The following is an 18,076-nucleotide window of genomic DNA, read 5'->3' as shown; positions in this document are numbered from 1 at the left end:
ATAACTCATGCATGTCAGTTAAGTCAGAGACCTAGTTGAGATCAGAGGATGGGACAATGTACTATCAGCTAGAGGATTTTTCCCATATAGGAAACTCATCCATGCAGAAGGAATTATCTCCTTCAGGATTGCACAGTTACTTCTGAGTTTGGTGAGTTGTGTGAGAGGCGAATTCACACAGGTGGCAGCATTGGACCCCAGGAGAAACTCTACAAGGAAATAGGAGGCTTGGAGGGCAGAGGAGAAGGTTTATGAGAAGCCTTTGACTGTCTATGAGCAGTAGAGGGATTGTACTGAGAGCTGGATAGCTTGTGAGCTAAAGCTTTGTGTAATCCGGACATATTTCCACTTGTATGATAATACACATAACGGGGTTTTTAGCTGAGGCTTTCCTAGAGTATTCTTCTGTGTTCATGTGTGATTGATTTCTCATTCTCTGTTATATGTGTTCTATTTGATCTTGCTCATAATCAATTAAGTTTCCGCAAGTTTGTTTGTAGAAGTAGATCAAGTATTTTGCTTTAGTATATTGCATTATCAGGTGATCTACAATGGGAAATTCTACATGGTATCGGAGCAAAGGTGATCAAAGCGAAGAACAGTATACAAAGAAGGGAGAAGTTCGAAGTTTGAAATTCCTAATTATATAATTCAAATTCTTATCACATCTAAAATTTCACCAATGGCGTTCAATGGTTTAAGACTCGAGTATGCCCTTGATGGTAGCTCGAATTATATAGCCTAGAAGGATTGCATGGAAGCAGTATTAGAGGACAACTGTTTGAAGGACTTCATTGATCAAGAAGTCCCCAAGCCAGCAGTAGCTAATGCTACAGAATTGGCGGAATGGAAGAAATGTGTGGCTAGAGCGAGGAGAATCCTCCTCGAGGGAGTTTGAGACCACATTGTCTCGAGCCTCCATGGGAAGGAGACATTGTTTTCAATGTGGAAAACATTGAAGGATCTATATCAGAACATCAGCGATTAGAGGAAGCTGGCGCTGAAAGACAAGCTTCGGAAAATCAAGTGTGAAAAGGGTGACACAATCTCTACATATCTGAACAAGCTCACCACCTGCAAGGATGAGCTTGGAAGTGTAGGGATCATGACAGCCGATGATGACATGGTGAGTCTTGCTCTCCTCAATCTTCCTAAGAGCTGGCATAGCTACCAAGACTCAGTAAATGGAAGAGAGAAACTGCCAGATTGGGAACAACTTTGGTTAGATCTGATGCAAGAGGAGATAAGAAGAAGCACCAGAGATGGTTCTTCATCCAAGGAGGATGAAGAAAATTGCGCCTTAGCGAGTAAGGCAAAGAAAGGGAAGGAGAAGGACTCTCATCCCAAATCGATTTCTTCTTATGGAGGGAAGAAGATTGACAAATCTAAAGTGAGATGCTTTAATTGTCATGAGGTGGGCCATTATGCAACTAATTGTCCATTGAAGAAATCCAAGAAGGGATCCAAGGAAGGATCTGAAGGTGAGGCATTGGCCTCTTAGTTCGAATTGGATTTTACCCTCATCGCATGCATGGTTTCATCGATGATGGGTTGTGGTTGGTTTCTTGATAGTGGAGCCTCATTCCACATGACCGACAATAAGAGTTTGTTCAATACCTTGGAGGAGAAAGACCTCAAGATACTCATAGAGATGGGTAATGATGAAAAGTATAGTGTTTCAGGTGTGGGCATGGTTTCTTTTCAGAGGGAGCATGGAGCTCGCATTACCTTGACAGATGTGAAGTATGTGCCAGGACTGAAGAAGAACTTGGTATCGATCGCGATGTTGGAGGACAAAGGCTATGATGTAGTCTTCAGTAAGGGAAAGGTTTTCCTTAAACACATCACCACGAGGCAAGTGAAGTAGATCGGTTCACGAGTCAAGAACCTGTATGCTCTTGAGGTTCAAGATGCATGCAAAGCCTTGAGGAGCAAGGAAATTGTTGGAGACTTGGTGGTTGAGAGGGAGAGTACATTACCTCTCAACATGCAGCGCCAGAATAAGTCTCAGAAAATTTTGGAGGAGCCACAATTGGTGCAGCAGCTTCAGGAGGTTGTGGAGTAGCCACAACTAGAGAAGCCGAGAGGAGATCGAATGGAGGCATCCACTCATGCAGAGACCTCCAGTAGGGGGAAATTTTGATCCAAGTGGGCAGAGGGATCACATGCACCCATACCTCCAGGTAGGAGGTGGGCCGATGTGGAGTGATAGTCCCAAGAAGGCTGAAATAGGGGTAGGATCTTTGAGGTACCCAACCTCTTTGATTAGACCTTGCTACGGAAGCCCCGCCGAGGAGTAGCAGGACTGGCTAAGTGGGTAGAGACAGATGCGGATGGAGCGGCAGAGGAAGCTTCAACATCAGAGTGTGTTTCTAGCCCAACAGGGAGGTCAGTTGGGAGATCAGTTACTTACTTCTCAGTAACTGAGTTGCAGTGTAGCAGTGGGTAGCACGATGCAACATGATGAGAGGAGGTGCAGTGTGGATGCAGTGCTGGGAGATAGGACCAACAACAGCACGGATGTAGCAGGAGGAATTAGTGTGATTGATGCAGTCAGAGACTTTGGTGACAGAGGCATCATTCTGATTCATGTTGGACATTTTTTGTTTATGGAGTTGCTGGAGCAACAACACTAGGGAGAAGTGTTGCATGCAGAACATTCCAAAGGTTCAGGATCAGATCGAGTTGAATGCCTTTTTTGTTGAGAGGGAGTGTTGAAAATGGCAACAAGAAATGCTAAAAATAGAAATGTTATAAATAGCATTGCTATAAATAGCATCTCAGGTACCAGCGTTGGATATAGCAACAAGGAATGATAAAATAGAAATGCTAAAAATAGCACTGTTATAAATAGCATTTCGGGATAGATTCCAATTTTAGTTAGTCCCTAAACTAAAATTGAGAATTAAAATTCGAATTTGATCTTAGCAACTGTTTGTAAAATAATTAATTAATTCATCTTGAGTTAATTAGTTGGAGAAAATCAAACATGAAGTCTTTGTGAATACATGCAACAATTATCCCTTTGATTGAGGAAGTTATCCCTTAATTAAGGAGATAAGAATGAGTTGTATTTGAGTTGTAATTAGTTAGCTCACTTAACTAAGTTAAGTCCAGTTAGATTAGTTCCAACAATTTGTGGAACTGATTGTGAGTTCAGTTAGTTCTACTCTGTGCCAGCTGTTGGGTTGGGTCCATAACCTATATGGGCGCAATTTCATCAATCTGTGTATGTCGCACCTCCTGCTGTACCTATTCCTACTGCAAGTCCTTCTCTCGTCTGTGCAACTCTTGTTCTTCCTTGAGTTGTTGCTTCAGCACCTGCAACGCCTTCTCTATTTCTCTCTCTGCCTTCATGCGATCCTCCTGTCACGTTGTCACCTCATAGCCTCAATCTCCAAAGCTGCTTTCATCACAAGTGGATCTACTTGAACTTGCAACTTTGCTCTACCTCTGCACTATCAACAACCTTCTTCTTGCATTTGTCGGATGCATGTGTGCTACCTTCTGTTGCTGCTAATGGTGTTGCTCGTTGTGATGTCGCTTCCATTTAATCTTGATATCCTTGCCCATGAACAACTTTATATCTTCATAGATAGTCAAGTTCACAGACACTTGACCAACTGCATCCTCAGTTGCGCTCTTAACGATGTCTTTGACTCTACTCTCCTAGAAACCATTGTACATGTTCTCCTGAGAGGTAGACAAACACCGTGATACCTGGAGACTTAGTAACACTCATGGAAAGCAATTTGTCAGTCGAAAACCAAAACAAACTAGAGGATTGACATGCAACATACCTGTGTGACTGTCTGTGAAGATTGCGCAATTTTCATCGGGAGGCCAGGAGACTGACTGCCAAAACTGCGCAAGGCATGGTTCAGGTTGCCGGGAGGCCAACTGACTACTGGAACTGTGCAATGCACAGTCTAGCCTGGCCTACTGAGGACTGAAACTGCATAATGCATAATTTCAGTCAGTGGTGACATGCAAACCAGCAAACTGCATTGTGTAGTTTATGGGGCTAGCAAGGCATTGCCTCCCAGAATTGTGTAATGAAAGCCTAGAGGTCAATGTTGGGCCAGGCTTGGCGCAGTTTCTGGAGGGAAGGTAGAGCCTTCACTTCTAGAAATGCGCAATGCTAGCTGGGCAAGGCAAGGTCCGGGCTAAGGCAGCCCAGACCCGCTAATGGGCGATTGAAAACATGAGAAGTATGAATGCATGGTGAAACTGAGTGTAAACAAGAGTGAATGATCGTGCATGTAAACAATAAGTGTGGGATTCATAAAATGAGAAATCATGCATGTGTGTGAAGCACGTCGTCGCAACGGTGACCATTGGTGCAAAAACAGTGTCATGCATGCGACAATATTGAGATGCAAACAAAAGCTGAAATAGTGTGTCTACAAGCTAACATGCATTAAAATGGCATCAATCGCTCATTGAAATCAAGCAGACAGCACTCACACAAAGCGAAACACAAAAAGCGACATAAACGTAGTGCAAGACATGAAAAGCAGACTTACCCTGAAACAGCTAAGCTAAAAGTGTCGAAGACTCCTGGATGTGATGTGGGATGTCAGAGCTACAAGGTTGATGTGAGGAATGAGCTCTGTAGCATCCGGTTCATAAGTTTTGATAAGATTGAGGTTATGATGCGCATGCCACAAATCTAGGAAAAAGCGACACTTGGCGAGAGGTTTCTAAAATGATCTTTGCATGTAACCTCCAGCTGCTAAAAATAGATCCCTCAAATCTAGGGATGCCTTTTACATGCTACATTTTTCTATTTTAGGAAGAGAAACTCATGCATGCAAATCAGTTTTTCTCGGTCCTGGAGGGAACCATTCAACTTGAAGGCCCATGCATCAGTTTGTGAATCTGGGATGAAAATTTGCACAGTTTCTGGGCTAAGCAGAGCTAGTTTCCTGATAGGCATTACACAATTTATGGGTTGAGCAGGTCACTGCCTACCATAATTGCGCAATTTCTAGGATGAGGCCCAATGTTGGGTTAGATTGTGCAGTTTTTTGAAGGAGGATTACTTGACTGTTCTGCGCAATTCTGGAATCCAACAGGCTGCCCAGCTGATTTGTGCAATTTCTGGGGGAGTGTCTCAGCCAGCAAATAGCCTAAGTCCAGAATGTCGACCTGTGGGATGGAGACAAACAAGCTGACATGCACAAGCTGACAAGCCACTGAAAGTCGGCTAAAGCCTATGTACTTGACAGTGCAAGACATGATGTTAAGGATGGTTGGTAGGGGGGCTCCAAAACGAAGCTAAGGCAAAATTTTGGAGGGTGGTTGCAGTCGCTACAATGATTGGTGACACACTAGTAGAACTCCAGCTCTCTTCATGGACCTTGTTCATGAAAAGCAAGTTTGACACCTCCAGAAGTATTGTTCAATTCTCTGATTGTCTCGACTTCCACACTTGCTTGATTGTAAGATGTAGCATATGCCATGCTCTTGATCAATTGACACACATTCCAAGCCAAGCCAACATAGTTGTTTCAATTAGTATGAGGGGTATATGGGTGCACACCCCATATGATAGTCAGAGTTTAAGTTTTCATCTTTGGCGTCGCTCCGCTGCCAACAGGCCTGGACAATACCCCATCGGAGTCATGCAGGAACACAAGCATCACTTCGCTGCTAGCGACCCTGGTCAGTACCCCCGCGAAGTTACTTGTATCACCTCTCTGCGCAGGAGACTTTCTCTTCTTTCGCCTTATTCATTTTCTGATTTTCATAATTGTGCATAACACTTATTCTTTTCAGAGGCGGAAGAGGGATCCCTACTTATTGAGAACAAAAGAGGTTGTTCCTTCATAGAAGTAGTTTGTATATACCTCTGACGTGCTTGTTAAGGTTTTCCCCCTCAACTTATTCTACTTGACTGAGTTGACAAGGATTAACCCAAAACAATCGACTCGAGTAGGTGATATTAGTTAGCGCGCAAGCATTGTGTTTTCACTAAGTCTCACTTCGATCATAATGTATTTTCCATTGATGTATCATGGACTGAAGACAACAAGTTCTTCATACAGAGGCAGGATGACAGGTAACCAAGTATTGATAATTGCACAAGTCCTTTTTCACTTTACCCTGCTTGTTTCAAGAGTCACACATGGTTTCATGCGAAACTAGCCTACAAACGCAAACGAGCAAACAAACAACATAACAATGAAAAATCAGAAGTAAATGTGTAAGCAAAGTGAGTAAGAAAACAAGCAGGTAAACAAACAAACATGCAAAGTAAGAAGGAAACGTGCATGCAAGCAAACAAACCAAAAGCAAATAGTACTCCTACTCCTAAGCTAACGGTGCATGGGTCTCCTCACGTAAAGTGATACTTCCAATGCAGCCACCGGTGCATTGTTCGACACATGTTGGTGAAGGCATGGTTCGTGAACAACACAATTGTGCGAACAAGCAAACATGAAAGATATAACAATGAAGCCAAACGCACTCCGGGTTTAAATGTGTCCATAGAACATAAGTGAGTGCAAGCGTGTGACATGCAATCTGTGGACTTACCATGGTGTTGTGCTACATTGCGTGTAGATGTTAAGTGTACGCATTCTCTTGACTTTTCCATGCAAGCAAATGTGAGGAAGGTAGACCACTTACGCTGCACAAGTGTGCTTGCTTTGTAAGATTCCTCCAATGTATGAGCGATGGGATCGTGTAGTTCGAGCAGATGAAGTGAAATATGGGTGTTTGGTTGATCTTCAGTGCATACAGATGAGTGATGAGGAGCCTTGAGTGTTTCAACAATTTCCTGATCGGAAGTGAAACCAACCTCATGACAACAAGGCCCTGACAAAACCATCAACCTGGGTTGAAGTGCCTCGACAATCTGTGGGGTTTCGACTTCGTCAACAGATAAATCATCATAAACCAGTGTCTTAGACAGATTAACAATGATTGAATCAACATCGTGATCGGATGAAGAAGTAGAGATATCACGACAACAAAGATCATAAAATTCAGGATATTTGTTGGCATCCTCATGATTTGATGAATCACACAGAGGGGTAGATGAGAAGCAAGAATGTTCACCCTCTGTGTTTCTGGAAAAAACAGATGAAGAATCAAGTGGATGTTCAATGAATCATTTGTCCTCTCTGCTGTCAAATGATGGACTGACATCTGGTGAGTTCTGCGATTGATCAACAATAGGTGCATCCGTAGACGGAGATACACGAGCAAAATCAAGGATGGCAAAATCACCAAAGATGTCAGGGAAAAGAGGAGGAGGCGCGGACGGAAGGGAATCATCCTTCGCTACGGGTTGATGTTCAGGCTCCCATTCATACTTTTCATGAATGACAGTGCAGGTTGGTTGTGCAACACCAACTCTGTCAATGGCTTGATCCTCGTTCACAACAAATGTAGAGTCCAGAATGGAAGAACACAACATAGTGCAATCCGGAGGATCAGCAAAATGCAAAGACGGAGGTTGGGTAAGACATGCATGTGACAACCCATGGGTTTCACAACCAAATCTGCGTGAAAATTGAGAGAAGTGATGTTGGGAGGATGTGACAGCTGAACAAACGTGTGTGCATGTTTTCCCACATCACTCTGCGGAGGTGAAGCTGTTTGATGAGGGGACGATGGACAGTCACTTATGACAGTGACTGTGTCCGTCTGTGATTGAGCAACTTCATCACCAAAGTATGTTGAGCGGGGTTTGAACTTCAACTTCATCTTGGGATGGACTGACTTGTTAAGGAAATATCCAAATCTGTCCATGAGATACTGGAATTTCATCTGACTTTTCGGAGCCTCAAACATGAATAGACCGAAGCGCTCCAAAAAACCCATAGGTGGTTCATGCAGGGGCCTTCCATTGTTTTAACAATTTTTTATAAAGTACTTCAAGATCATCATGGTGAAAAACATATTCAATTTGATCATTGAACTGCTTGAATGAGTGCATGGAGTTATGAGGTAGCATGCTACACCATCGCAATGGGTGGTCGCGAAGTGTGTGTGCGAGCAACGAACAGACCTCTGTTTCATTAAAATTTTCCACATTCTCCATGAGCACATGGAAGTCATCTAAGTGCTTAGGCCAGATCACCTCTCCTTCACCATCATACGTGACTCATGACAAGTGATCCCAGAACTCCCTCTCGACGTGAAAGATATGTCCGTTGGATAGACATTTCAGAGGGTGAACTATAAGAAACTCCATGATAGATTCAAAACAGATTGTGAGGACTCAGCTTGTCATATGGCCCTCCTTCTAGAGCCAAAATGTTGATGGTGCTGGACTTGCCAACATGTCAAAGGATCTCCCCAGTAAGAACTCCCAACTAGACCTCAGATTGTTTGGTGTAGGAATCCCAGCAATGGGTCGTACAATGTCGCCTTGACTGCAGTTGCGCGCAAAGGTAAGTAGGATGTCCTTGTTGGTAGTAAGAGTGTGACATGCGCAACAAGCCAAGGAAGGTGCATGAATGGTTCTAACACATGGAAAGTGGAGTGAGTGCACCCCTTGGAAACCTATGGAAACACGCAGCTTGGAAGGGAACACATGAGCAAAGATGCATCACGAACTAGAAGGCAGGCGAACCAACAATCCAAAGTGATGGTTAAACCAACATCACATCTCAGTAAGATTCATACATACATATACAGAAAAGAGTCTATACATACATGCGTATGCAAACAGATACATATATCATTAGAGTAACCAAGGTAACTAAAATATAATAACAACATACGCATGAAACGTGACGGCCCTTTTATATTAAGAAGTGAAAGTTCCAATCATACAGTACAACCATGACCAACCACTAGTCCCGATAACGGTACATTACAGTCACTGCCGCCTGCTCCTCCAAAGAGATGTACGAGCTCTGCTCTGTGGAGAAGTCAAGGCTCGTTACAATACTCTCTAAGCTTTCTCTAAGATACTGCTATTGGAAGCTTGGCTGCCCAAAAGCCCATAAAATGAGTTATGAGGTTCTATAAATAGCAAACGGTGGGGTGACCCTTGACATTCCCCTTTGTGACTCTTCAACTACTGCATGACTGTTACATTCAACTATCGACACTTGGACTTTCACTTTACAATATGTTGCATACAATCTGCACATGTACCCATGTGAGAGAAAACATGCTTGAGCAAGACATCACTATGACTCGGACAGTTGTGGGAAGACCAACTCTTTGACATCCTTGCGATGATCGACGGTGGCGAAATGATGCCAAGCTTAGTCGTCTGTGATGGTGTTCGCGTGCTCAGTGGTAACATCCTACTGAAAGCGAACTCTTGCCTCCATTGCATCCGGGTACACTAATATGGCTCCTTTGTCCAACTCGTCTGATAACGTGCGCATCACAGTCTTGAGTGTAGCTATACCAGCAACATACTGATGCATAGTATCTATCAAGATCTCCAAGTGTGTGTTGGTGACTATGCACATCAACTTGTCGACATACATGTTCAGCTCCAGTCGAACTTGATTGTTGTCTTCGCCTCGGTGAGTGTGACAATGGGTGGGACCGCGTGCATGCGCACAATGACATCCATGTTTCCTAAAACCCTTACATGCGATCAACGACATTGCTCACCTTATCTGCTCTGTGCTAGCTACTAGGTAGGGTCCATAACCTATATGGGCATAGTTTCATCAGTCTGTGCATGTCGCGCCTCCTGTTGTACCTATTCCTGCTGCAACTCCTTCTGTCGTCTATGTTGCTCCTATTCTTCCTTGAGTTGCTGCTTCAGCACCTACAACTCCTTCTTTGTTTCTCTCTCTACCTTCGTGCGATCCTCTTGTCACGCTGTCACCTCATAGCTTCAATCTCCAGAGCTTCTTTCATCACAAGTGGATCTGCTTGAACTTGCAACTTTGCTCCGCCTCTACACTGTCAAAAGCCTTCTTCTTGCATTTGTCACACGCACGTGTGCTACCTTCTGCTGCTGCTGATGGTGTTGCTCGTTGTGATGTCGTTGCCATTTCATCTTGATATGCTTGTCCATGAACAACTTGATATCTTCATAGATAGGCAAGTTCATAGACACTTGATCGACTGCATCCCCAATTGCGCTCTCAACTGTGTCTTTGACTCTACTCTCCTGGAAACCATTGTACCTGTGTCGCTGAGAGGCAGACGAACACCTATGATACTTGGAGACATAGCAACACTCGTGGCAAGAAATTTTTTAATTGAAAACCAAAACAAATTGGAGGACTGACATGCAACATACCTGTACGGACTGTTTGTGAAGATTATGCAATTTTCACCGGGAGGCCGGGACACTGACTATCAAAACTGCACAAGGCATAGTTCAGGCTGCCGGGAGGCTGACTAACTACTGGAATTGCGCAGTGCACAGTCCAACTTGGCTTGCTGAGGACTGAAACTGTGCAATGCACAATTTCAGTAAGTAGTGACATGCAAACCAGTAAACTACATTGCGCAGTTTCTGGGGCCAGCAAGGCATTGCCTCCCAGAATTGCGCAATGTAAGCCTAGAGGTCAGTGTTGGGCCAAACTTGTGCAATTTATAGAGGGAAGGCGGAGCCTTCACTTTCAGAAATGCACAATGCTAGCTGGGCAAGGCAAGGTCTAGGCTAAGGCAGCCCAGACCCACCGACGGACGACTGAAAACATGAGAAGTCTGAATGCATGGTGAAAATGAGTGTAAACAAGAGTGAATGATCATGCATGAAAACAATAAGTGTAGGATTCAGAAAACGGGAAAGCATGCATGTGTGTGAAGCGGGTTGTTGTAACGACGACCGTCAGTAGAAAAATAATGTCATGCATGCGACAACAGTGAGATGCAAACGAAAGCTAAAACGGTGCTTCTACAAGCTAACATACATTAAAATGCCATCAATCGCTCATTGAAATCAAGCAGACAACACTCACACAAAGCGAAACACAAAAAGCGATAGAAACGTGGCGCAAGACATGAAAAGCAGACTTACCCTGAAACAACTAAGTTGAAAGTGCCGAAGACTACTGGATGCAATGTGGGATGTCAGAGATGCAAGGTTGATGTGACGAATGAGATTTGCAGCGTCAGGTTCATAAGTTTTGATAAGATCGAGTTTATGACGTGCATGCCACAAATCTAGGAAAAAGTGACACTTAGTGAGAGGTTTCTAAAATGATCTTTGCATGTAACCTCCAACTGCTAAAAATAGATCCCTCAATTCTAGGGATGTCTTTTCCATGCTGCCTTTTGCTATTTCGGGAAGAGCGGCCCATGCATGCAAATCATTTTTTCTTGGTCCCGGATGGAACCGGTCAACCTGAAGGCACATGCATCAGTCTGTGAGCCTAGGATGAAAATTTGCACAGTTTCTCGACTGAGCAGAGTTGGTTTCCTGACAAGCATTGCGCAATTTCTAGGCTGAGGCCCAGTGCTGGGTCAAATTGCGTAGTTTTCTGAAGGAGGACTGCCTGTCTGTTCTGTACAATTCTAGAATCCAGCAGGCTTCCCAGCTGATTTGCGCAATTTCTGAAGGGAAAGTTGGTTCCCCTCCAGATTTGCGCAATTTTTTGAGGGAGTGTCTCAGTTAGCAAATAGCCTAAGTCTGGAATGTCGGCCTGCGGGAGGGAGACAAACAAGCTGACATGCACAGGTCGGCAGGCCACTAAAACTCAGTTGAAGCCTATGTACTTGACAGTGCAAGACATGCTGCTAAGGATGGTTGGTAGGGAGGCTCCAAAACGAAGCTAAGGAAAAATTTTGGAGGGTGGTTGTAGCTACTACAACATCTGGTTATCAAAATAAATCATTGTTAGATCCATCCCTTGACTAAAAAGACCCACAAGTATTTTCCTCATCCATATTTTCTCACATGTTGCTTGACTTGCAGCCATGTATTCAGCCTCTGTTGAGCTGAGTGCCACAAACCTTCTTGCTGTACCAAGAAATAGTTGTAGAGGAAACACTTAAGATAGCACATGAAGTAATTTTCATGTGTGATGGACTCCCTACCCAATCTGCATCAATGAAGCCTTGGAGCTTCACTCCCTCTCTCCTCTTATACCATTACCCATATTGTGCCTTTGAGGTATCTCAACACATGTTTTGTTGCCTTGAAATACAACTTGGTAGGCTTCACCATGGCTTGACTCAACTGATTAACTACATGGCATATGTTGGGCCTTATGTTTACTAGATACATCAAGGATCCATAAGTTGTCTATAGATGGTGGCATCTCCTTCCTCCAGTTTGTAGCTAGAGGTGTGCTCATAGGATTGTAGTTCTCCATGTGAAATCTCTAAAATATTTCAGAGGAATACTTCACTTGACTCATAAACAACTCTCCATCTCTCTGCCATTCATACTTTTCATGAATGACAGTGCAGGTTGGTTGTGCAACACCAACTTTGTCAATGGCTTGATCCTCGTTCACAACAAATGTAGAGTCCAGAATGGAAGAACACAACATAGTGCAATCCGGAGGATCAGCAGAATGCAAAGACGGAGGTTGAGGTAAGACATGCATGTGACAACCCATGGGTTTCACAACCAAATTTGCATGAAAATTGAGAGAAGTAATGTTGGGAGGATGTGACAGCTAAACAAACGTGTGTGCATGTTTTCCCACATCACTCTGCGGAGGTGAAGCTGTTTGATGAGGGGACGATGGACAGTCACTTATGACAGTGGCTGTGTCCGTCTGTGATTGAGCAACTTCATCACCAAAGTATGTTGAGCGGGGTTTGAACTTCAACTTCATCTTGGGATGGACCGACTTGTTAAGGAAATATCCAAATCTGTCCATGAGATACTGGAATTTCATATGACTTTTCGGAGCCTCAAACATGAATAGACCGAAGCGCTCCAAAAAACCCATAGGTGGTTCATGCAGGGGCCTTCCATTGTTTTAACAATTTTTTATAAAGTGCTTCAAGATCATCATGGTGAAAAACATATTCAATTTGATCATTGAACTGCTTGAATGAGTGCATGGAGTTATGAGGTAGCATGCTACACCATCGCAATGGGTGGTCGCGAAGTGTGTGTGCGAGCAACGAACAGACCTCTGTTTCATTAAAATTTTCCACATTCTCCATGAGCACATGGAAGTCATCTAAGTGCTTAGGCCAGATCACCTCTCCTTCACCATCATACGTGACTCATGACAAGTGATCCCATAACTCCCTCTCGACGTGAAAGATATGTCCGTTGGACAGACATTTCAAAGGGTGAACTATAAGAAACTCCATGATAGATTCAAAACAGATTGTGAGGACTCAGCTTGTCATATGTCCCTCCTTCTAGAGCCAAAATGTTGATGGTGCTGGACCTGCCAACATGTCAAAGGATCTCCCCAGTAAGAACTCCCAACTAGACCTCAGATTGTTTGGTGTAGGAATCCCAGCAATGGGTCGTACAATGTCGCCTTGACTGCAGTTGCGCGCAAAGGTAAGTAGGATGTCCTTGTTGGTAGCAAGGGTGTGACATGTGCAATAAGCCAAGGAAGGTGCATGAATGGTTCTAACACATGGAAAGTGGAGTGAGTGCACCCCTTGGAAACCTATGGAAACAAGCAACTTGGAAGGGAACACACGAGCAAAGATGCATCGCGAACTAGAAGGCAAGCGAACCAACAATCCAAAGTGATGGTTAAACCAACATCACATCTCAGTAAGATTCATACATACATATACAGAAAAGAGTCTATACATACATGCGTATGCAAACAGATACATATATCATTAGAGTAACCAAGGTAACTAAAATATAATAACAACATACGCATGAAACGTGACGGCTCTTTTATATTAAGAAGTGAAAGTTCCAATCATACAGTACAACCATGACCAACCACTAGTCCCGATAACGGTACGTTACATTCACTGCCGCCTGCTCCTCCAAAGAGATGTACGAGCTCTGCTCTGTGGAGAAGTAAAGGCTCGTTACAATACTCTCTAAGCTTTCTCTAAGATACTGCTATTGGAAGCTTGGCTACCCAAAAGCCCATAAAATGAGTTATGAGGTTCTATAAATAGCAAACGGTGGGGTGACCCTTGACATTCCCCTTTGTGACTCTTCACCTACCCTCATGACTCTTCAACTACTGCATGACTGTTACATTCAACTATCAACACTTGGACTTTCACTTTACAATATGTTACATACAATCTGCACATGTACCCATGTGAGAGAAAACATGCTTGAGCAAGACATCACTAAGACTCGGACAGTTGTGGGAAGACAAACTCTTTGACATCCTTGCGATGATCGACGGTGGCGAAATGATGCCAAGCTTGGTCGTCCGTGATGGTGTCCGCGTGCTCAGTGGTAACATCCTACTGAAAGCGAACTCTTGCCTCCATTGCATCCGGGTACACTGATATGGCTCCTTTGTCCAACTCGTCTGATAACGTGCACATCATCATCTTGAGTGTAGCTATACCAGCAACATACTGATGCATAGTGTCTATGCTGATCTCCAAGTGTGTGTTGGTGACTATGCACATCAACTTGTCGACATACATGTTCAGCTCCAGTCGAACTTGATTGTTGTCTTCGCCTCGGTGAGTGTGACAATGGGTGGGACCGCGTGCGTGCGCACAATGACATCCATGTTTCCTAAAACCCTTACATGCGATCAACGACATTGCTCACCTTATCTGCTCTGTGCTAGCTACTAGGTAGGGTCCATAACCTATATGGGCATAGTTTCATCAGTCTGTGCATGTCGCGCCTCCTGTTGTACCTATTCCTGCTGCAACTCCTTCTGTCGTCTATGTTGCTCCTATTCTTCCTTGAGTTGCTGCTTCAGCACCTACAACTCCTTCTTTGTTTCTCTTTCTACCTTCGTGCGATCCTCTTGTCACGCTGTCACCTCATAGCCTCAATCTCCAGAGCTTCTTTCATCACAAGTGGATCTGCTTGAACTTGCAACTTTGCTCCCCCTCTACACTGTCAAAAGCCTTCTTCTTGCATTTGTCACACGCACGTGTGCTACATTCTGCTGCTGCTGATGGTGTTGCTCGTTGTGATGTCGTTGCCATTTCATCTTGATATCCTTGTCCATGAACAACTTGATATCTTCATAGATAGGCAAGTTCATAGACACTTGATCGACTGCATCCCCAATTGCGCTCTCAACTGTGTCTTTGACTCTACTCTCCTGGAAACCATTGTACCTGTGCCGCTGAGAGGCAGACGAACACCTATGATACTTGGAGAAATAGCAACACTCGTGGCAAGAAATTTGTTAATTGAAAACCAAAACAAATTGGAGGACTGACATGCAACATACCTGTACGGACTGTCTATGAAGATTATGCAATTTTCACTGGGAGGCCGGGACACTGACTATCAAAACTGCACAAGGCATAGTTCAGGCTGCCGGGAGGCTGACTAACTGCTGGAATTGCGCAGTGCACAGTCCAACTTGGCTTGTTGAGGACTGAAACTGTGCAATGCACAATTTCAGTCAGTAGTGACATGCAAACCAGTAAACTGCATTGCGCAGTTTCTGGGGCCAGCAAGGCATTGCCTCCCAGAATTGCGCAATGTAAGCCTAGAGGTCAGTGTTGGGCCAAACTTGTGCAATTTCTAGAGGGAAGGCAAAGCCTTCACTTCCAGAAATGCGCAATGCTAGCTGGGCAAGGCAAGGTCTAGGCTAAGGTAGCCCAGACCCACCGACGGACGACTGAAAACATGAGAAGTCTGAATGCATGGTGAAAATGAGTGTAAACAAGAGTGAATGATCATGCATGAAAACAATAAGTGTAGGATTCAGAAAACGGGAAAGCATGCATGTGTGTGAAGCGGTTTGTTGTAACGACGACCGTCAGTGGAAAAATAATGTCATGCATGCGACAATAGTGAGATGCAAACGAAAACTAAAACGGTGCTTCTACAAGCTAACATACATTAAAATGACAACAATCGCTCATTGAAATCAAGCAGACAACACTCACACAAAGCGAAACACAAAAAGCGATAGAAACGTAGCGCAAGACATGAAAAGCAGACTTACCCTGAAACAACTAAGTTGAAAGTGCCGAAGACTCCTGGATGCAATGTGGGATGTCAGAGATGCAAGGTTGATGTGAGGAATGAGATTTGCAGCGTCAGGTTCATAAGTTTTGATAAGATCAAGGTTATGACGTGCATGCCACAAATCTAGGAAAAAGTGACACTTAGTGAGAGGTTTCTAAAATGATCTTTGCATGTAACCTCCAACTGCTAAAAATAGATCCCTCAATTCTAGGGATGTCTTTTCCATGCTGCCTTTTGCTATTTCGGGAAGAGCAGCCCATGCATGCAAATCATTTTTTCTTGGTCCCGGATGGAACCGGTCAACCTGACGGCACATGCATCGGTCTGTGAGCCTAGGATGAAAATTTGCGCAGTTTCTCGACTGAGCAGAGTTGGTTTCCTGAAAGGCATTGCGCAATTTCTAGGCTGAGGCCCAGTGCTGGGTCAAATTGCGTAGTTTTCTGAAGGAGGACTGCCTGTCTGTTCTGTGCAATTCTAGAATCCAGCAGGTTGCCCAGCTGATTTGCGCAATTTCTGAAGGGAAAGTTGGTTCCCCTCTAGATTTGCGCAATTTTTTGAGGGAGTGTCTCAGTTAGCAAATAGCCTAAGTCTGGAATGTCGTCCTGTGGGAGGGAGACAAACAAACTGACATGCACAGGTCGGCAAGCCACTAAAACTCAGTTGAAGCCTATGTACTTGACAGTGCAAGACATGCTGCTAAGGATGGTTGGTAGGGAGGCTCCAAAACGAAGCTAAGGAAAAATTTTGGAGGGTGGTTGTAGCTACTACAACATCTGGTTATCAAAATAAATCATTGTCAGATCCATCCCTTGACTAAAAAGACCCACAAGTATTTTCCTCATCCATATTGTCTCACATGTTGCTTGACTTGCAGCCATGTATTCAGCCTCTGCTGAGCTGAGTGCCACAAACCTTCTTGCTGTACCAAGAAATAGTTGTAGAGGCAACACTTAAGATAGCACATGAAGTAATTTTCATGTGTGATGGACTCCCTACCCAATCTACATCAATGAAGCCTTGGAGCTTCACTCCCTCTCTCCTCTTATACCATTACCCATATTGTGCCTTTGAGGTATCTCAACACATGTTTTGTTGCCTTGAAATACAACTTGGTAGGCTTCACCATGGCTTGACTCAACTGATTAACTACATGGCATATGTTGGGCCTTATGTTCACTAGATACATCAAGGATCCATAAGTTGTCTATAGATGGTGGCATCTCCTTCCTCTAGTTTGTAGCTAGAGGTGTGCTCATAGGATTGTAGTTCTCCATGTGAAATCTCTAAAATATTTCAGAGGAATACTTCACTTGACTCATAAACAACTCTCCATCTCTCTGCCATGCTTCCAACCCAAGAAAGTAATGCATAAATCCCATGTTCTTCATCTTGAATTCTCTTGCAAGGTCCTCTTTGCAAGAGTGGATCAACTGCTTACCCCTTTTAAGTGTCAAGTCATCAACATTCAATACCAAGATAAGCAACTTGCCATCTACCACAATGTGATAGAGATTGGCATCTGATTCACTTTTGGTGAAGCCCAATCCACTAAGATATGTGTCAATCCAAGTGTTCCATGCTCATGGTGCCTATTTGAGACCGTAGTAAAGGGCTCTCCTGAGTCTACAAACATGTCTCCCTATCATATGTCTCAAATCCCTCTGGCTGCTCTATGTAAATTTCTTCCTCAACAACACCATTGAGGAAGGTGGTCTTCACATCCATATGGTCGATCTTCTACCCCATTTGCGCAACTAATGCTAGAATGGTTATGATTGAGGAATATCTTGCCATAAGGGAAAAATTTTCCTCATAGCCAACTCCCATATGGAACCAACCACTGAATTTCCTCACTTTGTAAATCCATATGGAACCAACCATTGACTTGTTCTCTGGACTTGGCACCACCTCCCATACTATATTCTTCATGATGGAGTCATACTCCTCCACCATGGAATCAACCCACACTAGTTGAGAACTTGTTTCCTCAAATGAGGAAGGCTCTGACTCAATGAGTTTTGTCATGAGAGCCATATAATCAGTGCATTTTTCTGGTGAACTCCTCAA

Source organism: Pinus tabuliformis, chromosome J, assembly GCF_031772625.1.
Source record: "Pinus tabuliformis cultivar Carrire ecotype Pingquan chromosome J, CPIR1, whole genome shotgun sequence".
Classification (NCBI taxonomy): domain Eukaryota; kingdom Viridiplantae; phylum Streptophyta; class Pinopsida; order Pinales; family Pinaceae; genus Pinus; species Pinus tabuliformis.
Note: the sequence above shows the minus strand (reverse complement) of the source record.